This window comes from Sphaeramia orbicularis, chromosome 20 (genome assembly GCF_902148855.1).
Source record: "Sphaeramia orbicularis chromosome 20, fSphaOr1.1, whole genome shotgun sequence".
NCBI classification, from domain to species: Eukaryota; Metazoa; Chordata; class Actinopteri; order Kurtiformes; family Apogonidae; genus Sphaeramia; species Sphaeramia orbicularis.
In genome coordinates, this window is record NC_043976.1 from 29,473,728 (window position 1) to 29,497,260 (window position 23,533).

The 23,533-nt window shown below is 36.7% G+C and overlaps 1 long non-coding RNA gene across 1 annotated transcript; it reads right to left on the reverse strand.

Annotated features, from left to right (window-relative positions):
• Positions 1 to 1,563: 1,563 nt before the first annotated feature.
• LOC115411402 (uncharacterized) lies at positions 1,564 to 23,119 on the reverse strand. The gene is made up of 4 exons (XR_003934208.1): positions 23,026 to 23,119; positions 11,392 to 11,394; positions 2,546 to 2,550; positions 1,564 to 1,575 (listed from the first exon to the last, which is right to left on the reverse strand). It is a non-coding gene; the product is annotated as an uncharacterized LOC115411402 (long non-coding RNA).
• Between the last annotated feature and the right edge of the window lie 414 nt (positions 23,120 to 23,533).

Sequence of the window (23,533 nt, forward strand, 5' to 3'; positions counted from 1 at the left end):
TAAATTATTTTAGGAGTTACAGTAATTTGAATTATGTAAAGTGCAAAATGCAGTGCCGGAGAGATCGCCGTTGTTAAAGGGTTAAAGCCTGGAAATGCATATATTTACAAACTAGAAAAGCCATAAAGGCAGCCATTAGCAAGGAAAAAAAGCCTATTTATGTGACACATTTTCTGTTTTGTGGAAAGCTTGAATGTATCAGAGTCATATATCAAAAGAAGCAGAGTCTTTCTCGGTATAAAGAGGACATTCATTTTCACTCTTGCTTGTGCACTTGATGTGTGATTGCGTTCTTATGTCTGTAAATGTAGGTAAAGGTAATTATGACGGCGCTGATAATCCGTAGAGTGAAGCATTCAAAAACATTAAACTCTCATTTCAGATAAATGACTGCGCCTGGAGTAAGCAGTTCTCACTTGAACAGTCCTCAAGACGTGCTGTAACTAGATGTTACGCTGTTGAGCTTCGCCAAGGTCACGGTGATCTCGAGTGCTTGAGTTAGGGAAAAAAAAAAAAAATAGACAATTGGGCTGCTTTTTGTGACTTGAAGATGTTTCACTCCTCATCCAAGAGGCTCCTTCATTTCTAACTGACAGGTGAGGAGTTTGTGGAGGTATTATACTGAAGCATAATTACCTGCAAATGTGTGCAAAAGACAGCCATCTGAGAGGCCCGGCTGATTGTTAACTAATGACTTGTCTGCATTTCCAGTCCATGGAGTAAAACACTAAGACTTTTCAGCCATTAATATCTATGAACTCTGGCTCACAGGCGGCTCTCTGTTGGAATAAGCATAATACCAGATGAGCATTACTGTCAGCATTCTCCTCCCTTCTGCTCCTTTACTATTTTCAACTTCCCTTAAACTCTGAGCTGCAACTAAAATGAAAGTTCTGATTAAAAAGTCATTTGCGCACCATTTCATTTGACGGGGCTTTTTTAAAACTTCAACCCACACATATCACCATCTGAAAAGGGTTATTTGTTAAACAAAATTTCTACAGGTTTTTACAAGTTAAATTTAAGACTTTTTAAGACTACTTAGAATGGAATACCTATTTCACGGCCATACTGGCAAAAATTTGTGACTCCTAGAATTTAGAAAAATGTATTTATTTACTCCAATGCCTCGATTCTCATCATTCCGAGACATTTCTCAGCGGGGGGCTGCAAAGTTAGCAATAATTGGTTCCTAATTTCAATATAAATTGTCAGGTTGGAACTCAGTAGATTACCGTTACTTCTTTAGACATTTCCCAGACACATTTAAACACACTACAGTAAACAGGTTTATGGTAACATGACTGAAAGCTGTGTATGACTTTGTCACCAATTTTTCATCAAATCTGTAAAACCCGAGTCATAGAATAAGTATCACGAATCTGTAAGTCTTTCCGTGATTACACACCTGAATCTCCTCCCTCACGGTGAACAATTTGGAAGTGTACTCCACCATAAACAATCCATTTGTTTACAAACAGAGCCGGTAGATCACTTGGGCATTTTCAGAAATTTGTCGCAACGTGGATTGTGGGAAGCGGAGCTGCAGCGAAGTCGTTTCTGTGTTTGTTGCCACTGCGGCCGTAATGTGGCTGTGTGGAGCTCCGCTTCGCACGATGCACGTTGCATCACATTTCCAAAAATGTTTGGGTACACTTTGAAATTGTTCACCGTGAGGGAAGAGATTCAGGTGCGTAATCATTAAAAGACTTGTGATACTTAAGCTATGACTTGGGTTTTATAGATTTGATGAAAAATTGGTGATGAAAGTCATACACAGCTTTAAGCTATGTTACTATAAACCTGTTCACTGTATTGTGTTTAAATGTGTCTGGGAAATGTCTAAGAAAGTAATGTTAATCTACTCAGTTCCAACCTGACAATTTATATTGAAATTTCGAAGTGTACTCAAACATTTTTGGAAATTTGATATAATGTACATTATGGGAAGTGGAGCTCCACACAGCCACATTACGGCCGCAGTGGCAACAAACACAGAAACGGCTTCACTGCAGCGCTGATTCCCACAATCCACGTTGTGACAAATTTCTGAAAATGCCCAAGTGACCTACCGGCTCTGTTTGTAAACAAATGGATTGTTTATGGTGGAGTACACTTCCAAATTGTTCACCGTGATGGAAGAGATTCAGGTGCGTGATCACGGAAAGACTTACAGATTTGTGATACTTGGCTATGACTCAGGTTTTACAGTTTTGATGAAAATTTGGTGACGAAAGTCATACACAGCTTTAAGACCTACCATATCAAATTTAATACCTTTTAAAGACTTTAAGGTAATAAATGCATATTTGTAAATTCAAGACTTTTAAGACTTTAAGACCCTGCAGGAACCCTGGTTAAAAAACAAAAAGCCAGGTAGTAATGGGTACAAAAACCTGGTCCTAAACAGGCCCTGGTGCAAAATAATTCAAGACCGCAGAATCAACAAGCGTCAACGTCATAACGGTACTAGAGACAGAAAAATAAAACAGGGATTTCCTATGTTTTAGAGCAGCACAAAGGTTGTCTTACAAACTTTCCTCACTGTTTCTCAATAAGACACTCATCTGGGATCCTTTTTTTGCGACTTTCTCCTTGGTCAAGGCCATAGGTGTGAATGTGAGAGTGATTGGTTGTTCACCTCTGTATGTCAGCCCTGCGATGAACTGGCAACACGTCCAGGGTGAACCCCGCCTTCACCCATAGGTAGCTGGGATAGGCTCCAGCACCCCTGCGACCCTCTGGTGGATAACGCGGTTCAGAGGATGACTGACTGACTGACCTTGGTCAAGGGCCCTGACAGGACGTAACAAGTCTTTTATATATTTGGGCAGATAAATTTGGGATCTGTTACAAAATCCAGCAAAAACCTGTCAAATACAGGTGGAGAAATGTACAGTTCGACTGTTAAGCACGTAACGGTGGTTGATCTACATAATGATTATGTATAAAAGGTAGCTAGCCTACATTTAGCCTCAGTACACTAAATGTATGCTATGTTGTGCGGCATTTCCACTACGTGGAACCGGCTCGGGTACCAGGTCCTATTCTTGGAGACCGTTTCCATTACAGGATACTACCGACTTTACAGTACCTGAACGCCATAGCGATACGGCGCGTTACTTCCATGTCATCTGCTCAGAGTTGCTGATAAACTCACTCGCTGCATGTTGTCTTGTCAAGCTCATGCTGAATTTTTACATCTGAACCTCCTCGACAAACCATGGTGTAGTTTTGCGGGCTGTCATCATGTGGATTAACCTACCGCTGTATTTACTGTCAACTTCTGCATCTGTTTTTTGTAAAACGGCGGGTCACAGAGACAGCTCTGACCAATCAATGGTCTGCAGTGTTTACACGTCACCTTTTAGTATCTGGTCCCCAGTCCTGGTCCCCAGTTGAGTCGAGCCGAGCCAAGTTGGTTCCACGTAGCGGAAACGCGGCATAAAGGACCAGTATACCTGTGTTGTGATGGCTGACTGCAATACACCAAAACATGCAACTGATCAGTACATATTCTGTTCCTACTCAGGGAATAAAATGGCAGCATCATAAGGAAAACTAGTCTTTCATCCATCATTTCACACACAACGCAGAGTTTGAACCAGGAGGTGTTTGAACCACAGAGCTGAACTGGTTACATACAGGTTCTACAAACACCCACATCTCAGCACCATTTACAGATGACTTTACACAGTTACACATCTGATTATCGGCTAAAATTTGCTTCGAGGTCTTATTTCTGTCTTTGTGCATTAGAAATCAATAGAAGTGAATCCCCAAAGGAACTTTGTGTTGGTAAATGCAAGTTCTGCAAATGTACCGGATTTCAGTTCTGTTCAACATGTTGATGGTCATATCAACTATGTTTTCAGCTCAAAAATGTCCAATTTCATCACAATTAATGCTATATTTTCATGTCACAAATGGCCAAGTTATATTTGAACTGAATTTACCTGAAAAACAAATATTCTATTCTTTTAGATTCCCCAATTTTTCTTACCAGATTCTATCCTACATATCACATGTTTTATTTTTACAGGTTCAATATGGAGTATGGTGCTGATCCATCCTGCTTATGTTACACCAATATATACATTAAGAATGTCACACATCACTTTTAAATCAACAGTTTTCTAATAAGCATTTTTATAAAGAAATAACAGTTCTATATTGTTATTTACTCTTTAGTATGATGATAAACTATACAATAAATAATTCTGATCCTAGTTTTTGCACAGGGATCATTAGTGGAAACGGTGACAAGGCTGCCGAGCATCAGTATGATGGGATCTGTAACAACCATGTCACATCCGTCCACTGCCACATTTAGTGTTTTTGTGTCAGCTGTTATAGTTTTAGATCCACAATACTAACATTTATGAATAAGAGGAGAATTAGCAATAGTAAGTATATAAGTTTATGTGAAGCCTGTTACCGGACGTTTGTCTGGTTTTGTCTGTCTTTTATGTTTGTCTGTCACTTCCTGTTTTATTTTGTTAAGTTTTCCTCATGTGTCTTGTCTGTGGTCTTTACTTCCCTTCCTGGTTCGTGTTCACCTTTTCCCTGATTACCTGACTCCGCCCTAATGTGTTCCACCTGTGTCTCGTTGTCTTCCCTCCCTTTTGTGTATTTATACCCTGTCCTTTCCCCTGATCAGACGCCAGTTCGTTTTCTCTTGCAGATAACTTACCAGCGTTTTTGATCCTGTCTGTTCATTTGCCTTACTGTGTTTCGACCTGTTTTTTTTGTCATCCTGTTTTGCCTGTTTTTTGCCTGCTCCCTGTCGGTTTTGTCAGACTCCATCTGCCTTACTGGTTTTTTGACGTCTTCGCCTGATTTTTCGGTACGTGAGTTTGCCTTTTCCCTATGTCCTGTCGCCTGTCTGATTGCCTCTCTGTGCATCACCTGTTTCCGTCCCTGACCTCCCTCAGCTTTCCCCTAGTCGGCGAGCCGGCACTAAATCCGGAGCCAAACCGTGGGTTCGCGTCCGAAACCCGGAGGACGGTTCAGACGAGGACTTCCTTGGCCGCTGTCCTCAACATCCTGTTCATTATCATAATCTTCCTAACTGTATACAATAAACTCTGTAAACTTTTACATCCGCTTCCGTGTTCTGCATTTGGGTTCTGGGTCTGTGCTATCAGCATTACAGTTTATTACTAATAAAGTACTGGTACTGACCAGAGCATCATGGGTAATGACACCTCCATCCACCAGCAAAAGTTTTCACATACACGTGCTATTCAAAATCCAATATTTCTGAAAATAGAGCTTCCACTGTAAAAAATATCAGTAGTCTGTGCACAAATGGATTAGCATTATTTCAACACAGTTCTATGCATTTCTTACAACTTTTTTTTTTTTTTTTTTTTTTGACAAAAATGGCCACTCATTTGACCCCTAAGTAAATTTTAGCCATTATGCTCAAACGGATTGAGATACACGCACAGAAACCCCCAAGCATGTTTCCTAATAACCCCACCACCACCACCATAGGAGATCGAGATGTTCACCCCGTGTGACACTGTTGATTATCCGCAGGGTCCTAAAGGGCTGTTACCCACTTAAAACTATCCTGAATTAAGGTGTGAAGAGGTGTGAAAGTGCCTGTGGGGGGATGACAGGAGTGGGTTATCTGTGGCTGATAGGTGGTGCCATACACCTCCCATGTAATTCCAGGTTAACAGGCGACTGGCTTGCTTTCACTCCTCTCTCAGACCATCTGTCTGGAATGTGCAGGTAAGTGTCCTCAGAGGAGTGTGTCTTATCCTTTAGATGCAGGTGGACTGCTGAGTGCTGACCCGACGAACTGGCTCTGAGCTCCGCCACGCACTTGTGGAGCAGTTGTTTAGAGCTAATCCTTCTAATTTTCTCCGACACTGCAGCTGCATACTGAATGACAATGTTGTTACACCTGTGCTTTTCTTCTCTGTGTGATGTTCCAGTTTTTTTTTTCCTCACATTTCTTTGCAGTCTTAATGATGGCCCGGTTGGGACAGCTGAGCTACTTGCATTTTTGTGCCAGGAGCGGCAAAATGTCCCTAACAGAAGTATGACAGACAGGTAGAAAGCATGCCAAGACACATGAAAGCTGGGAGAGAAAATTAGGGTCATTCCACCAAATGGTGACCATGTTTACAAGTACATCTTTTTCATTTTTATTTATTTATTTATTTTTGCATTTTCACCCCAAAACAGACAATGATTCTACCTAGTGGTTCCCAATCTTTTTTGGCCTGTGACTGCATTTTAACATCACAAATTTCTGGCGACCCCAGACATTCAAAACAGAGACTTTTTTTTTTGCTAAAATTTTTTTTTTTTTTGGATTATGTAAGTTTGCTATACTATGTTGCAAATAAACATTAATTTTAGATGACATTTAGTCTATATAATGTAAATTATTATGGATGGAGGCAGAAAAGCCAGGTGTAGGTTACTGCACAAAGTGAGGGTTTTATTTTCATTGGTCAGGATATGTACAGTCAGTCCAGCTTGGATTTACAAGGCTGACAATTAATACTGAACAAACAAGAACTCAAACTATGAATTATGAAAGAGCTGCAGCATCTGAAACTGACCACAATGAACATTTGACAGATAAACAGAACCACAGTGCTTCAGTTTCAGCTTCACAGTTTGTCATGGCTTTTATGGATTGGGATTGTCTCTCTCAACTCACCATATATTTTTTATTAGTAAGTTCATCTTTTTTATCAATTACTAGAAATTCTAGGCGACCCCATGTGGGGTCCCGACCCCAAGGTTGAAAAACACTGTACTAACCTGTTTACAAGTAATTTATGTTTAGAGTAGATTTCATACAAGATGTACAGATTGGATGGCACTTTTAAATTTAGTTGATAAAGACATTGCATTGTACTGTATTCTATTATTTTATTCTATTCTGTTCTATAATGGAAAAATACTAATACTTTTATTACCTTGTATGTATTTGTATGTATGTATATTTATTACCTCCACCAAGGATGGCGGAGGTTATGTTTGCATCAGGGTTTGTTTGTCTGTGTTAGCAAGATAATTCAAAAAGTTATGGACGGATTTTGATGAAATTTTCAGGAAATGTTTATGCTGGCACAAGGATGCACAAATGATAAAATTTGGTGGTGATTTAGGGGGGGGGCTTTATTCTTGTATTTCATCCTTGTATTTTGTTTTTTATTTATTTTTCTGTACAGCACTGGTTTTTTTTTTGGTACAGTTGTTCTATGTCTTTTAATCTATTCTTGTATTTTATTCTTTTATTTAGGTTTTTATTTATTCTTCTGTACAGCACTTTGGTCCACTGCAGTTGCTTTGAAGTGCTTTACAAATAAAGTTGGATTGGATTGTATGTGAAGCTGTGCATACTGTATAAAATTTGTATTTCTTCCAAGTTTTCTACTACTGGCAGATGCATAAAACAAAACAAAACAAAACAAAACAACCCCCCCCCCCCCCCCCCCCCCCCCCCCCCCCCCCCCCCCCCCCCCCCCCCCCCCCCCCCAAATATCTAAACCTTTGACCATCTTAAAAGATGAATGTTGTTCTCCTACTGAGAACTACTGTTTTATTATTAACCTTCATTTAACCAGGAAAGAAAAATGACTCATTGAAATTAATAATGTATTTTGCATGTGCGTCCTGGCCAAGACAGCAGCAGGACAAGTTACAGAAAGTAGACATTTCAGCCCTACATCCACACTAAAAACACACAAAAAACAAGTGGATCCAGGCAAAACAACCTCCACCCCTCGCACGAATTGTATCTTATTTTAGCATCGATCCAGCTGATGTCATCATGTCTATGCATGTGCTGATGTCGCCATATCAATTGCTTCTATATATGTGCAAAGCCTGAGGTAAATTGAACACTGTAATGATCATTTTAAGTCACTTTTTTTTAAATTGGGAAGTGAAATTCCTACATATAGCCTCTGTAAGTACACATGCCGTTTATGTAACCCAATAATTAACCAATTCTACATACCTAAACCTTTCCCTAAGACCAAATTAACCCTTTCATGCATGAATTGTGAGAACCTTAGTCAAGATTTTTTTCTTCAGTGTTTTTATTCCTCCTTAGGCATGAAAAAACCAATGCGATCGAGTTTTTTTTTTTCCTATGGAGTTGCAAAAATATCCATGCATTTAATTTTTGAAGTAAAGAAACGTGTTTAAAACCCAATATCAGGAAGTGATATGAAAACAATGAAATAAAAACATTTTTAATGCTGCTAATCTGATGTCTTCTCACATTTTAACATATTCTAATGCTAGTAATTATTCACTTCATGGAGATAATATGCAAAAAAACAAAAACAAAAAAAAAAAAAACCCTTCTTGTCTAACAAATAACAATTGATTTACACTTAAACATGTTACTGCAGATCATGACCTGATCAGGTTTATCAAGAACAGCAAAGTTACAGTAATGGTATGAATGTCAGTGTATGGGATGATGCGTAAGTGTTCACTATGTTGGCTGATATGGAACTAAAACATCAAAACCCATGAATATACAAGAGAACAGCTGTAGAATAACTGTCCACTGCAGTGACCTATGCATGAAAGGGTTAATATGTTGTAATACAAATTCATCAGTTTCATTTTTATGTCCTGGATTTAACTTTGTAAGATGAAAACTGCAGAAAATGTGCCTCTGTTAGTCCATTAAATTAACACAAGTGATGCCAGGCACAACACCACCTCAACCAAACTACAAGTAAGGTATTCTACCTGTTTAATTTGCTTTTTTGGAGGCTTAAACTGTGTGTGAAGGCTATTAGCTGTTGTTGTATGACTACAAACTGTGCATTTTTGTGTTATTTATTTATTTATTTGCAAAAAATAAAAACAGCAATGGAAAAAACAACAACAACAACAACATTCAAACAAGTAACAAAATTGTGCAAGAGAGGTTAGAAGCCAAAAAAGAAGTCTTTCATGAATACATCCCCCGAAATGAACAATACACAAAAAAAGAATTAAAAAATACAATATAACTGAAATAATAAACTGAAGTAAAAACAATAAAAATGTAATCCGCATTACAAATCATCAAATACAAATCAAGCGATATACAGCCTTACATTTTTTCATGAATTAAAGTCCTTTTCAGATGCTTTTTAAACAATGATAAAGTAGATGTTGATTGACGTTCAGGTCTTAGATTATTCCACAGATTTGGTCCATGATATTTCAGAGAATACTGACAGACTGAAGTTTGGCAGTGCGGAAGATAAAATTTGCTTGAAAATCGTGTCGGAAAGTTGTGAATAACAGAAAACAACATAAAGAAATTTTGAAAAACTTTAGGAAGAATATGAGTTAACTCTTTCGGTGCCAGACAGTTAAGGGGCTAATAAGCCTTAAAAGTGCCACAGAATTTGGCCGTTTTTCAGTATTCCGAGTCGTTTTTATAATATTTGAAGAATCCTGCAGGAAACCGCTCGGTAACATCAGACCGATTGCTGATTAGATTCAAAACGCACCGGACACAGCCGATTCATTATTGATCGTAATTTGCATAATTTATAATAATAATAATAATAATAATAATAATCTTTATTTATATAGCCCTTTTCATACATTAAGAACTGTAGCACAAAGTGCTTTACATATCAGTTTAAAAATCAGTACCGCCCCCCACCCACACCCACCCACTCACCCGCACACACACACACACACACACACACACACACACACACACACACATATACATGCAAACCCACAAGCTCACACATACTTAAGAAGACTGACTGAGCACGGGTAGACCAGAACAAAAATGTACAAGTAAAAGTAAAACATCAATTTAGGAGGCGCTGTCTCAGGGAGCCGTCCGCACCAGGAGGCAGCCGCCGACCCCGGCGACCAGGCACCAACAACACAGCCCCGCATCCCAACTAGTGGGAGAGGGCCAACTGGGACCCCCACCCACCAGAAAGGAGCGGACCCCAGTGAGAGAAGGCGCCACAGCCCCCGGAGTCCACAGCCGCCCCCCGGCATGGAGGGCTCCCTCTGATGAAACACCGGAGAATAAGAAACATTAAAAAGATATAAAAATATTATTCGGTCGCGTGACCTCAAATTCCCGTCTGATTGATCTCAAAAGGGGGACACAGAAAGAACGTCATCGAAATGTGAGAAAGAAATGGGGGTGGATGGTTTGTTTGTACACAAATATGGCGTGTTCTCCAAAGCCGATCTGATCGACCCGTGGCACTTTAAAGGTTGTTTTCGTAAAGCCGATTTAATCGGCCCATGGCACTGAAAGAGTTAAGTGAACCTACAGGGGTTGGACAAAATAATGGAAACACCTTAAAAAATCAACAAAATATAATTTAATATGGTGTAGGTCCGCCTTTTGCGGCAATTACAGCCTCAATTCTCCGAGGTATTGATTCATACAACTTGTGAATTGTTTCCAAAGGAATTTTAAGCCTTTCTTCAGTTAGAATACCCTCCAAGTCTTTTAGAGACGATGGCGGTGGAAATCGACGTCTTACTTGAATCTTTAAAACTGACCATAAATGCTCAATAATGTTGAGGTCTGGGGACTGTGCCGGCCATACGAGATGCTCAACTTCATTAGAATGTTCCTCATGCCACTCTTTAACAATTCTAGCTGTATGGATTGGGGCATTATCATCTTGAGGTGAAGGTGTTTCCATTATTTTGTCCAACCCCTGTATTTGTACATGAAGACACAGATCTGGTAAATGTTCACATCAAAAACTGAGAGAAGATTGAACTTTTTGAAAAGAGGAGCAGATGAGTCGAGTCTCTTAGAAAAACTGATCGTTCTTAAAAATTTCTTTTGAATTAAGAGAATCTTATTGAGATGCATGGGACAGTCATTATGGACAATATCTAGGTGCAGTAAATGCTAGTTGGCATTTGCCTGTGTGTACATGTGTATTGCACATTAACACTGTTGCTACAATCTGGCATATTTACAGCTACAGTTGTTGTAGATGTTCATTAATATGCACTGTCCCTAATAAATAAATCAATGAATGAATTAAAAAAAAAAAAAAGTGGTGCCATGCAAAACAAACTGCTCCCCGCACATTTTGTAGCTTATTTTGGTATCGATCCAGCTGATATCATCATGTCTATGCATGTGCTGATGTCAACATATCAATTGCCTCTATATTTATGCCAAGTTTGAAGTAAATTGAAACAAAATTGATGTTTTTATAGACAATTGAAATGTCGCCCATTGTAAGTAAATGGAAAAAAAAAAAAAGAGTAAAAAATTCATAAAAATTTGAACTTTAACCTACTTTTCTCAAAATGTAATGACATCTATTCTTGGTCACTGGCAATCTATAAACCAAATTTGGTGTAAATTCAGCCAATAGTTTTGCTGCTACAGATCATGACATCCTGATTAATCGGCTAGAAAAGCTCGTAGGTTTCTCTGACAGTGTACTACAGTGGTTCAAAACGTATATTAAGGGAAGACAGTACTACGTCAGGCTTGGAGATCACGTGTCAAACACACATGATACATGCTATGGGGTTCCACAAGGGAGCTGCCTGGGTCCACTACTATTCTCCTTATATATGCTACCACTTGGAGATATCATCAGAAAACATAATGTTAGCTTCCATAGCTACGCAGACGACACACAAATATACATCTCCGCAGAACCCAATGACATGACAGCCATCCATTCCATTACAAACTGCCTCACAGCAATGAATCAGTGGATGTGCAGGAACTTTCTGAAATTGAATGAGGAAAAAACTGAAATCCTGCTTGTTGGCCCAAAAGTAAAAAGGGAAATGCTGATGAGTAGGATGGGCAAACTCACTTCCTGGATCAAACCAGAAGTGACAAGTCTGGGAGTCATTATAGACTCAGACTTAAACTTTAAGTCCCACATAAAGAAAGTCACTAAAACGTCATTCTTCCACCTCAGAAACATAGCCAAAGTAATGCCGGTTATAAATCGAAAGGATGCTGAAAAACTGGTCCATGCTTTTATCTCCAGCAGACTGGACTACTGTAATGCACTCCTTACAGGTCTCCCAAAAAGCACCACAGACAGACTTCAGCTGATTCAGAACTCTGCAGCTAGGTTATTAACCAAAACCAAGAAGAGAGAGCACATTACTCCAGTGTTGGTTTCCCTGCACTGGCTACCGGTAACCTACAGAACTGATTTTAAGATACTACTCCTCACGTATAAAGCTCTAAATGGAACCAGGCCAAGTTACATTGCAAACTCACTGATCAATTATGTACAAACTAGAACACTGAGGTCATCAAACGCAGGGTTACTAGCGACTCCGAGAAATATTACAAAGAAAATGGGGGACGCAGCCTTTACTAACTATGCACCGAAGTTATGGAATACAATTCCAAAAGACATTAGAGAAGCCAGTTCACTGAATATATTTAAAACCAAATTAAAAACATTTTTATTCTCATTAGCCTTTGAAAGGAGATAAAAATGGGGTCACAATTCAGGAACCAGGAATGTGCGCTGTTTTTATTTTTATTTTATTTTATTGTATTTCTGTTTTTATTTTTTATTTTATCGTATTTCAAATTTCATCTTATTTCTTGCACTTCAAAAATTCTATGCATAATCAAATATTTTAATGTGCGCTGTTTTTATTTTTATTTTATTGTATTTCTCTCAAATTTCATCTTATTTCTTGCACTTCAAAAATTCTATGCATAATCAAATATTTTAATGTGCGCTGTTTTTATTTTTATTTTTTATTTATTGTATTTCTCTCAAATTTCATTTTATTTCTTGATGTATAATCAAATCTTAATGTATTTTAATATTGTATTTTTTCAATCAATGTGAAGCACTTCGAGCTACAATTTCTGTATGAAAGGTGCTATACAAATAAAGTTTATTATTATTATTGTTATTATTATTATTATTATTATTATTATTATTACAGACATTTGAAATTCCGCCCATTATAAGTAAATGAAAAAAAAAAAAAAAAAAAAAATCATAAAGAAATATGAACTTTGACCTACTTTTCTCAAAATGTAATGACATCTATTCTGGGTCACCGGTAACCTATAAACCAAATGTGGTATGAATTCAACCCATAGTTTTGCTGCTACAGACATTTGAAATTTCACCCATTATAAGTAAATGGGGAAAAAAAGTTTGGAAAAATTCATAAAAAATTCAATCTTTGACCTACTGTTCCCAAAATGTAATGATATCTATTCTGGGTCACTGGCAATCCATATACCAAGTTAAGTATAAATTCAATCAGTAGTTTTGCTGCTAGAGTGTTAACAAACAAACAAACAAACCGAACCAAAAACAATACCCCTTGCCTCCTCTTTGGGGGGTGGGGTACCTAAAAAAAAAAAAAAAAAAAAAAAAAAAAAAAAAAACAAAAAAAAACAAAAAAAAAAAAAAAAAACCTCAGTGCTAAAACCACACATCAAACACCATGCTAAGAACATACATATAGAATACAATCATTAATTAAAAAAAAAAAAAAAAAAAAAAGTATACAACAACTGTTGGATGGTCCAGTCCCATTCAAAAGCTTAAACCAGTTTAATTTATTAATGGTATATATTGGATGAACTGACATATGACATAATAAAATATAGTGTCAAATTAAAAAGTGTCCCACATCAATAATAAGCAACATAAAATGAACATAAACACTTTCTTAATTCTATTGTTGTTATTACATAATTATAAGCAGATAAATGGAGCCACTATCGTCTGATGAGTCCGTGTGATTAACTACGATAACATGAAGTGAGTAGAAATACACCATGCGTTATGTGTTTATTTACTAGAAAGTTCATGTGATTTTTAGGGTTACATGGAAGGAGACATGAGTAACTAAAACCACAGCAGTATGGACAAATGTGGATGATGCAAACCTAAATATGGTGTTGCTTTAGTCTTGCATAGCCACAGCCTTATCTCCAGTGCTGAACATGGTGCTGCTTCCATTCTGTTTGTCTTTTCATTATTTAGTGTTTATTCGTTAGGTGTCAAACCAGCTTAGAGGGGTAATACCATCACCATTAGGACTGGGATCAGTAAACACTCAGTCATGGGCTTTGGTAGTCTCATTTCTTCTCTTCTATTTAGTGGAAGTGCAGGATGTAGTAAGTGTTTGGCTTCATACCAAACTGGTTGAACTTTTACACTTTCCCAACAGTTTTTGGCTGGTTGTGCACAACAGACAGAGCTGAACTCAAGAAGATAGAGAAGAGTGTGAGTGATGCTAATTGGTCTAAAAACTCCAAATGAGATGCACAATCTGTAAAAAAAAAAAAAAAAAAGAAGTAAAATAAATACTAAATCCTGACTCTTGAAATATCTTCATGTTCCACGTATTAACTACAAAGTACAACATTTTTAATGAGGTCTAATCATGCGAGTCAATTCATTATTTGTTGTTTTGAATAATTGTGAAATATTAGTATACATATATACAGAATGCAGTTAATTCAACTCTTCTAAGGTTAATACATTAAAGCTGAGGCTTTTGTCTGTCAGAGATGGATTAACTGGTTTTGGTGTTCGTTAGCTCTGATAGTGGCCGATGGAAAATATAAGGCTGTAAGTGGAATTATGAACGTACACTTAAATAGACCAAATGGAATTTTTACGGTTGGTTTGATGTTCAGTTACCGGTTTGGGTCTAGACGGAAGTTTTCCTTTAGGTGTTTATTACTTTGACTTAGATGTTTTGTTGTAGTTCATGAAAAAGTTAAATATAGTACATCTTTATTTTATCCTTTTGTAAATGTAATTTTTTTGTCCTTTTCTAAATGTAAAAAGTGTCCTTTTTTAAATGTGAAATTTCTTTCTTTCTTCTTTCTTTCTTTCTTTCTTTCAATGTATTTTTTGTCCTTTTCTAAATGTAAAAAGTGTCCTTTAAATGTAAAATTTCTTTCTTTCTTTCTTTCTTTCTTTCTTTCTTTCTTTCTTTCTTTCTTTCTTTCTTTCTTTCAATGTATTTTTTGTCCTTTTCTAAATGTAAATGGTTTTTGTCCTTTTCTACATGTACTTTTTTGGTTTTCTAAATGTAAGAAAATTGTCTTTTTCTAAATGTAAAAAAATGTCCTTTCTTAAATGTAAAATTTCTTTCTTTCTTTCTTTCTTTCTTTCTTTCTTTCTTTCTTTCTTTCTTTCTTTCTTTCTTTCTTTCTTTCTTTCTTTCTTTCTTTCTCTAAATGTTTATCTTTTGTCCTTTTCTAAATGTACTTTTCCCCCCTTTTCTAAATGTAAAAAAGTGTCCTTTTTTTAATGCAAAATTTCTTTCTTTCTTTCTTTCTTTCTTTCTTTCTTTCTTTCTTTCTTTCTTTCTTTCTTTCTTTCTTTCAACAAATTTTGATTATCTTCACATAAATTATCTGAATGAAACTATTGTAAATTGGGGGTCAATGTGAGTTTTCCACAGTTTGTTTCTTACTTTCTTTCTTTCTCTAAATGTAGTTCTTTTGTCCTTTTCTAAATGTAATTTTTTTGTTCTTTTCTAAATGTACTTTTTTCCCTTTTCTAAATGTAAAAAAAAAAAAAAAAAACATATTTTTTTTTAAATGTAAACTTTCTTTCTTTCAACAAATTAAAATTTTCTCCACATAAATTATCTGAATGACACTATTGTAAATTGGGGCTCAGTGTGACTTTTCCAGACCTGTAGGTATCCCTTTGTGTGTACAACACTTAAACAGGGGTAATACGGCGTCGGCGTCCTGGTAACTGGAGGCCAGGAGTGTCTGGATGATGGAGTAAAACACTGCCCATTAGATTAAGGCTTGGCCGCGGAATACTAATGTAAAGCATAATTAGGAAATTCAAACTCATAATAAGTTGACTGTTAGGTGGAGGACTGGCTAACGGCGGGTCACATTGCGGTTCGTTAGTGTGACCTTGGGCTGCCAGAATAATGAGGGCCCTAAAAATAACTGGCAAGAAAATTCCTCGAAGATTAATTACCAAAACAACAAAAAATACCTAGTGTTTTACACACATTAGACACATTCCCTCTCTGAGGTTCATCCATCCAATTAATTTACGGTAAGCTGCCGGATCATCTCAGAGGACGGCAATCAGCACACAATAATACAATAACAGTGTTTTGTTTGGAAACATAATTGCTCTATAGATAGCCCAGAACAGAGCAGAATGTAATTACACCCTAAAGAGATGAGTTCTGTTGCTATGTATGTGCCTTTGAATGAGGATATCTGGCACTGCGGAGCATATTTTCAGCATAGAGATTACACCACGCGTGACGCCAATGCAAGGCCAGCATTTATGAGGTGGTAAGGGGTGAGCCCTTTTCTGCTCAAAGCTCACCGCTGCGTGGATCATCCTCTGAGGCGTGTAGTTAGGGGATATCTATCTCAGATCTGTCCTATCAGCACATCGCAAACAGACAGCAACGCCGGTGTGTGACCATCACAGCTGGAAAATGAAAAGTGCTGTGAGGCAAACAAACTCCATTAATACATATAGCAGCATGGAACACTCGATGGACACAGATGTCAGAAAACATTGATTGATTTTTCTTTTTTTTTCTTTTTTTTTTTTTTTTTTTAAAGCTCAGCCTGCTGGACTTGAGATTGCTTATAATAGGAAAAAAAACAACAAACAAACAAAAAAAAAAACAACTCACCTCAGGCTAATTCATTGTGAAAGATAATGGCTTTGCTAAACTGAGTCATTTTCTTGGTTATTGACAACTGACCGCACCAAATCTGATAGAGACCGCCTTTCGCGGCAGTTATGGTCTGCTTTAACAATCAGTTCAATGAAGTTTATAATGAAATTTCATGATAAAAAAAAATAAAAACTAACATCTAGTCTTTTGAAAACTCAAAAAACTTTATTCCTATTACAGGGATAGAGATTCTTCAGTCTTAAATCAGAACATCCAGACAATACAAACAGCAAAAAAAAAAAAAAAAAAAAAAAAAAAAAAATCAACAATACACTTTATTCTTGTCTTTATTGTTATTTTTAAATCGTTACGTTGTCTTAGGATTGTGGAAACTTCCCCAATGCATCACTGAGATGTCATTTAACTTCATTAGTTCCACTGCTTATGGCTAATAGTCTCCTCTGCGTGATAATAATTAAGTTGTTTGCTGGCAGGAGATGAAAAACTGGATCGTCTTATCATTATTTTTGAGACTGTATAATGTGTACTCCTTTTGTCCGTCTTTGTCCCTTTGTTCTCTATGTCAGTGTTTCCCAACTTATTTATTTATTTATTTATTTTTTCTTCTCTTTTTTTCCCTCCCTCTGGGGACGCTACTTTATAAATGATGATGACAAACCATTGCGACCCAATTCACAATGTATAAATCATGAGGAAATTTGAGCATAAATGAACGTTTTGGGCTATTTTTACAGCCGTTTTCACATCATCTTGTAACATTATCTTGAATATGCGAACCAGTCAGTTATGTTATTTTAGGGACATAAAAACTACACAAAAAAATCCTCCAATGCATTACCTCCAAAATCATATGCCCTTGTCAATTTCACACATGTAATAAAAGGAAGAGATAAAATAACACATTTAGTTAGGGAGGAGAGATCTCTTCTGTTATTGCCATGGTTTTTGTTGCCAGGGAATAAATGTGACACACAGTGTCCTTCTTCCTCAGCTGGCTGGCTGCCCAGAGGGCCACTGTGTCTTCAGTGATTAGTCAAAAGTGAGAAATGCAATTAAAATGGCAGGTAGCTGCTTCTTCTTGTTACAACGACTGAAAAGAGATGTGGAGTGTCAGAAGCTCTGGTGCATCAATTGATGCAGCGTTCCGGTCTCCTGAGAGGACACACAGTATTTCTGGAGGACTTAACTGTGTTTATCCCCAAATGAGGAGGTAATTTCCTTGTTATTTAATCTGCAAGTCAACTAAAGAGTTTTAACTCAAGCGCTGAGGTTTTCTAAAGTTCACAGACTACAGATGGTAAAGTTAGAGGCTGATACTTAGCAGTCGCCCCCGTGTTCATACAAATAATCTTCACTGTTAATTTGTACAGTTACTTTAAACACCTGACACACTTCAGCAGTCCACACTGTCAGACCGGATAAGTTCAGTTTACTTAAAAAATTTGAGTAAACTGGTTACCTTAAAAAATTTAAGTAATGAGTAATGAAAACTTGAGTGTATTAAACTTAAATACTTGATTTGAATGGAATTACTATTTTAAGTACAACACACTAAATGCCAAGTTAATTTAACTTAAAATTTGTTGCGATGTAAATTGCTTTGTATAATCTAGTGATGTGACATTCACAAAGGAATCGAATCTTTTGAACGGCTCTTTGAAATGTACGATGGGAGCCGAGTCTTTGTAAAGAGCCGTTATTTTTATTTTTATTTTTAGTTAAGGAGAAAGTGTCCGATTGCCTGTCAATTTAGTGTCATTTATTGTTCTTGTTCTGAGGAGAATTGCACTATAGTTCAGGTATTTCAGTAACTGCAGTGATTAATCACTGTTGTGTTTTGTGCAATTTTTTTCCATATGTTTACACACATTTATTGTTCTTGTTTTGAGGAGAATAAAATGTTATTTCATAAGAAAATGTTTTATTTTCTTCTTCAGTTTTAGGCTACAGACTAGTCCACATGATGTACCGTGATGTTTTTGGTCAAATTCCAGCATTTGCCTAATGTCACCTCTCATGTCATGGATTTACCCACACATTTTAACCAACTATTCTTTTTTACGGTAAGATAATATTTACTGCTGCGCCAATTAAACACCTTTAAAATGTAATGTCAATCATCACATGTAGCCTATTCAGTCATTAAAACATTGGTGTTTCAAAATAATGCATAAACCATAAAAGAGCCAGTCTTTTGAACGGCTCTTTTCAGTGAACGACTCCTGACTGAACGGCTCCCTTCAAAGAACCAAAAGTCCCATCACTAGTATAATCATTAGACTTAGATTAAAATCTTTTGCAATATAAATTGTTTTATGAAATTATTCAACTTAATATATTATAGCGTGGATGGAACTTAGCCAGGAAGTTAGCTCGGTATACTTTGCCATAACAGGAAGTGCTTTTAATTTGGTAACGCATAAAGATTTTCATTTATCAAGAAAAGTCTCAGATGAACAGTAAAGCCATTTTTGGGCTTATGGCTCTGACTCATGGTGCAGCTCTACAAAAACAGAAAAACAAACACAAAAAGGCCAATAAACACTGCCATACACACATTAAGTCCAAATTAACACTAACACCACAACCCCGCTGAACCCCTGCACATAAGAATAACACATTTTCAACAACATGCCCAATACCCACAATGCAATGCACAGATAAAAAGGTGTGATCATGACTAAAACTTAGTGATTTAAATCCATTCAACTTCAACTGTTTTGTACTTTCAACTATGTCTACAAATGAGTAGAGTATACTTAACAGTTTATAGTAATGTCATAAAACTGAAATCATTTAAGTGCATTGTAATTAAAGCGTTTTAGTAAATACAAAGTCCAGGCTTACAGTGAATGTCAAACCAGTTCCTTTAAATATAACCTGTTTCTATATTCAAATGTAAGTTTCTTTTCAAAGGGGTTCAAATGTAGTATTTATATTCTAAATTCTCAACATCAGAGGGAAGTCACGTACTAGCATAGTCACGTAGGACGACCAAAACCACCCACTAATCAACACTATGTATCCACACACTGTGTCACTTACTGGATAAAGTATAAAGCTCATTGTTTCCACATATCTGTATTCTAGTATTATCAAGTTTTCCTCTTCAGATTTCTTTCTGATGCTTTGGTCAAAGGCCCTGTGGTGTGAGTTTTCCTCACCCTGGGAAAGTGACTCACTACTCCCTCTAGTGGTCACTTAAATCCTCGCTCTGTGGCTGTAAATAAATTCAGTTCCTATCTCTATAATCCAATACACTGGTGTCTTGGCTGTAACTTCATGGATCTTTATTCTAAACACTGTAATGATCATTTTATTTCACTTTTTTTGTAAACTGGAAAGTGAAATTCCTGCATAGAGTTGTAATACAAATTTATCAGTTTCATTTTTATGTCCTGGATTTAACTTTGTAAGATGGTATCTGCATAAAATGTGCCTCTGTTAGTCAATTAAATTAACACAAGTGATGCCAGGCACAACACCACCTCAACCAAACTACAACTAAAGTATTCTTCCAGTTCTCTTTGCTTTTTGGAGACTTAAACTGTGTGCGAAGGCTATTAGCTATTGTTGTACGACTACAAATTGTGCATTTTTGTGTCATTATGGACAATATCTAGATCAGGGGTGTCAAATTCATTTTAGTTCAGGGGCCACATTCAGCTAAATTTGATCTGCAGTGGGCCGAACCTGTAAAATAATAACATAATAATATATAAATAATGCCAACTCCAAACTTTTCTCTATATTTTACAGTGAAAAAAGTCAAATTAAACAATGGAAATGTTTACATCTACAAACTATCCTTTCAAATAATGTGAATAACTTGAACAAACTGAAAAAATAAGTGGGATTTTAACAATATTCTGTCTCAGTATCTCATTAACACATGTTCATTATAACTTACAGATCACAGTGGATCTACAAATACACAAAACATTTAGAAACAGGCAGAATATTGTTAAAATTGCATTTATTTTTCTTAAGACATTTCAGGTTGTTCATATTTGTTCAGATTATTCACATTTTTTTGTAAAATTATACTTTGTTTTAGTGCAAATACATGAAAATATTTACATTTACAAAGAGAAAATGTGGAGTTGTGAGTATTTCTATGTTATTATGATAGTATTTCACTGGTCTGACTCACTGGCTGAATTGGTCTGAATGTAGAACCTGAACAAAAACAATTGTTATTTTCTTAATATCAATTTTTGCATTTCACACATTCATCCAAAGTGTCGGACTGGACCCTTTGGTGGGCTGGATTTGGCCCCCGGGCCACATGTTTGACACCTGTGATCTAGATGCAGTAAACACTAGTTGACATTTGCCTGTATGTATGGATGTGTATTGCACATTAGCACTGTTGCTACAATCTGGCATATTTACAGCTACAATTGTTGTAGATGTTCATTAATATGCACTGTCCCTAATAAATAAATAAATGATTGAATTAAAAAAAAAAAAAAAAAAAAAAAAAAAAGTCGTGTCAGGCACAATAAACTCTGCTCCCCGCACATATTGTAGCTTATTTTGGCATCGATCCAGCTGATGTCAACATATCAGTTGCCTCTACAGGGTGGGGAAGCAAAATTTACAATATTTTGAGGCAGGGATTGAAAGACAGTGTATGACCAATTAGTTTATTGAAAGTCATGAGAATTTATTTGCCACAAGAAAATTGACATAATAGAAAATGTTTTTATTCTATGTGTCCTCCTTCTTTCTCAATAACTGCCTTCACACGCTTCCTGAAACTTGCGCAAGTGTTCCTCAAATATTCGGGTGACAACTTCTCCCATTCTTCTTTAATAGTATCTTCCAGACTTTCTCCTAATAGTTTTGCTCATAGTCATTCTCTTCTTTCCATTATAAACAGTCTTTATGGACACTCCAACTATTTTTGAAATCTCCTTTGGTGTGACGAGTGCATTCAGCAAATCACACACTCTTTGACGTTTGCTTTCCTGATTACTCATATGGGCAAAAGTTTCTGAAAAGGTATGGATAATAGTGTTAGGTATGATTATGACATCAATATATGTTTGGTTTCAAAACAACTGACGTAGTGCCTGCTGAGAAAAAACAACTAAATGTTCATTGTAAATTTTGCTTCCCCACTCTGTATATATGCACCAAGTTTGAAGTAAATTGAAACAAAATTTATGTTTTTATAGACATGTGAAATCTTGCCCATTATAAGTAAATGGGAGAAAAGAAAAAAAAAAAGATGTAAAAAAAATTGATGAAAAATCTGAACTTTGACCTACTTTCCCCAAAATATAATCACATCTATTCTTAGTTACTGGCAGTCTATAACCCCAAATTGGTTTGAATTCAACCAATAGTTTTGCTGCTACAGACATTTGAAATTTTGCCCATTTTAAGTAAATGAAGGATAAAAGATTTGAAAAATTCATGAAAAATTTAAACTTTGACCTACTTTCCCCAAAATATAATCACATCTATTCTGGGTTACTGGCAATATATCAACCAAATTTGGTATAAATTCAACCAATAGTTTTGCTGCTAGAGTGTTAACAAACAAACTGAACCAAAAACAATACCCCTTGTCTCCCTTTCGGGGGGGTGGGGGGGGGGGGTGTAATAATCCCAAAAAATTAAATGACAGGTTTGTACTGAAAGCATTTCTGAGCTCATTAAAATCTATGAAAAGCCTTGAAACTAGAACAGCGATAACAAACTCACCAGAATGAGCCGTTGAGCTTGCACGTGACAGATAAAATGTTAATATGACACGACGGCGGCATCAGTCATCATAACCTCCCATCAAATTCCCATTGACAAGGTGGGAAGCTGCACCGCCGTGTTTCAATGTGTCGCCAATGGTGAGCTGAATCAATGCAGACACTCTTTAGGCAGGGTAAATGGGTAAATGATGTTCTGCTTGACAGAGCTGCTATTTTTAAGCAGACAAGGCTGTCATTTCATAATGAGAGGCTACCGTCATCTATTAAGTCCCTAAATCTTTCCCGCATTGTCGACTAATGAAGTGTGACCATTAATGAAAAAAAAAAGTAGAGACTTTTTTCTCTGTGCTTTAATCATTGTTGTGCTCTTCCACGCTGACTCTCTCTCATGTGTCCTCTCTGCTTCTCCCGTGTTCGTGAAGGATGTCTCTGCAGACCAATTATAAGGCTAATTCAAAGTACTTTTTTCATCAGGGAAGCGGTTAAGGCTGTGTAAAGATGGTCTGACCTCTAGATCCTTTAAAGCTGTGCACGCACTTAGGATTCTTAGGCCGATTATGAATGCTATCTGGTTTTACCGGCTGATCGGGACCAGATGAACCGAGTCTGTTCCAGTCTGTGTTCACAGTCGCAGATAAAACCTGAAAGTCCTAACCCTTTAAAACCATTTGTATCATATGTGCTACGCCAGGTTCTGAGAGCTCTATCTTATCAACATGATCAACACTTCCCTTAAAAACCTGTTGTATATGTGGGACAAAATCAAGGCGGCACAGGAAGGAGAAGTTGGAGAAATAATACCAGAAAAGACCTGGAAAAATACCATACAGTGTATACACACATCTTCTCTGTATCAGACATGGCTTGATTCACTTTAAGGTTGTCAGCATTATTTTAATCGCAGACTGGGTCTCAAATATGCGGCCCAGGGGCCAAATGCGGCCCACCAAAGGTTCCAGTCCAGCCCGTGGGATGAATTTGCAAAGTGCAAAAATTCCACAAGGCTGTCAAACTCATTTTAGTTCAGGTTCCACATCCAGACCAGTATGATCTACAGCAGGGGTCTCAAACTCATTTTAGTTCAGTTTCATATTCACCCCAATATGATCTCAAGAGGGCCGGACCAGTAAAATAATGCCAGTGAAAAAAGTAAAATTATATTA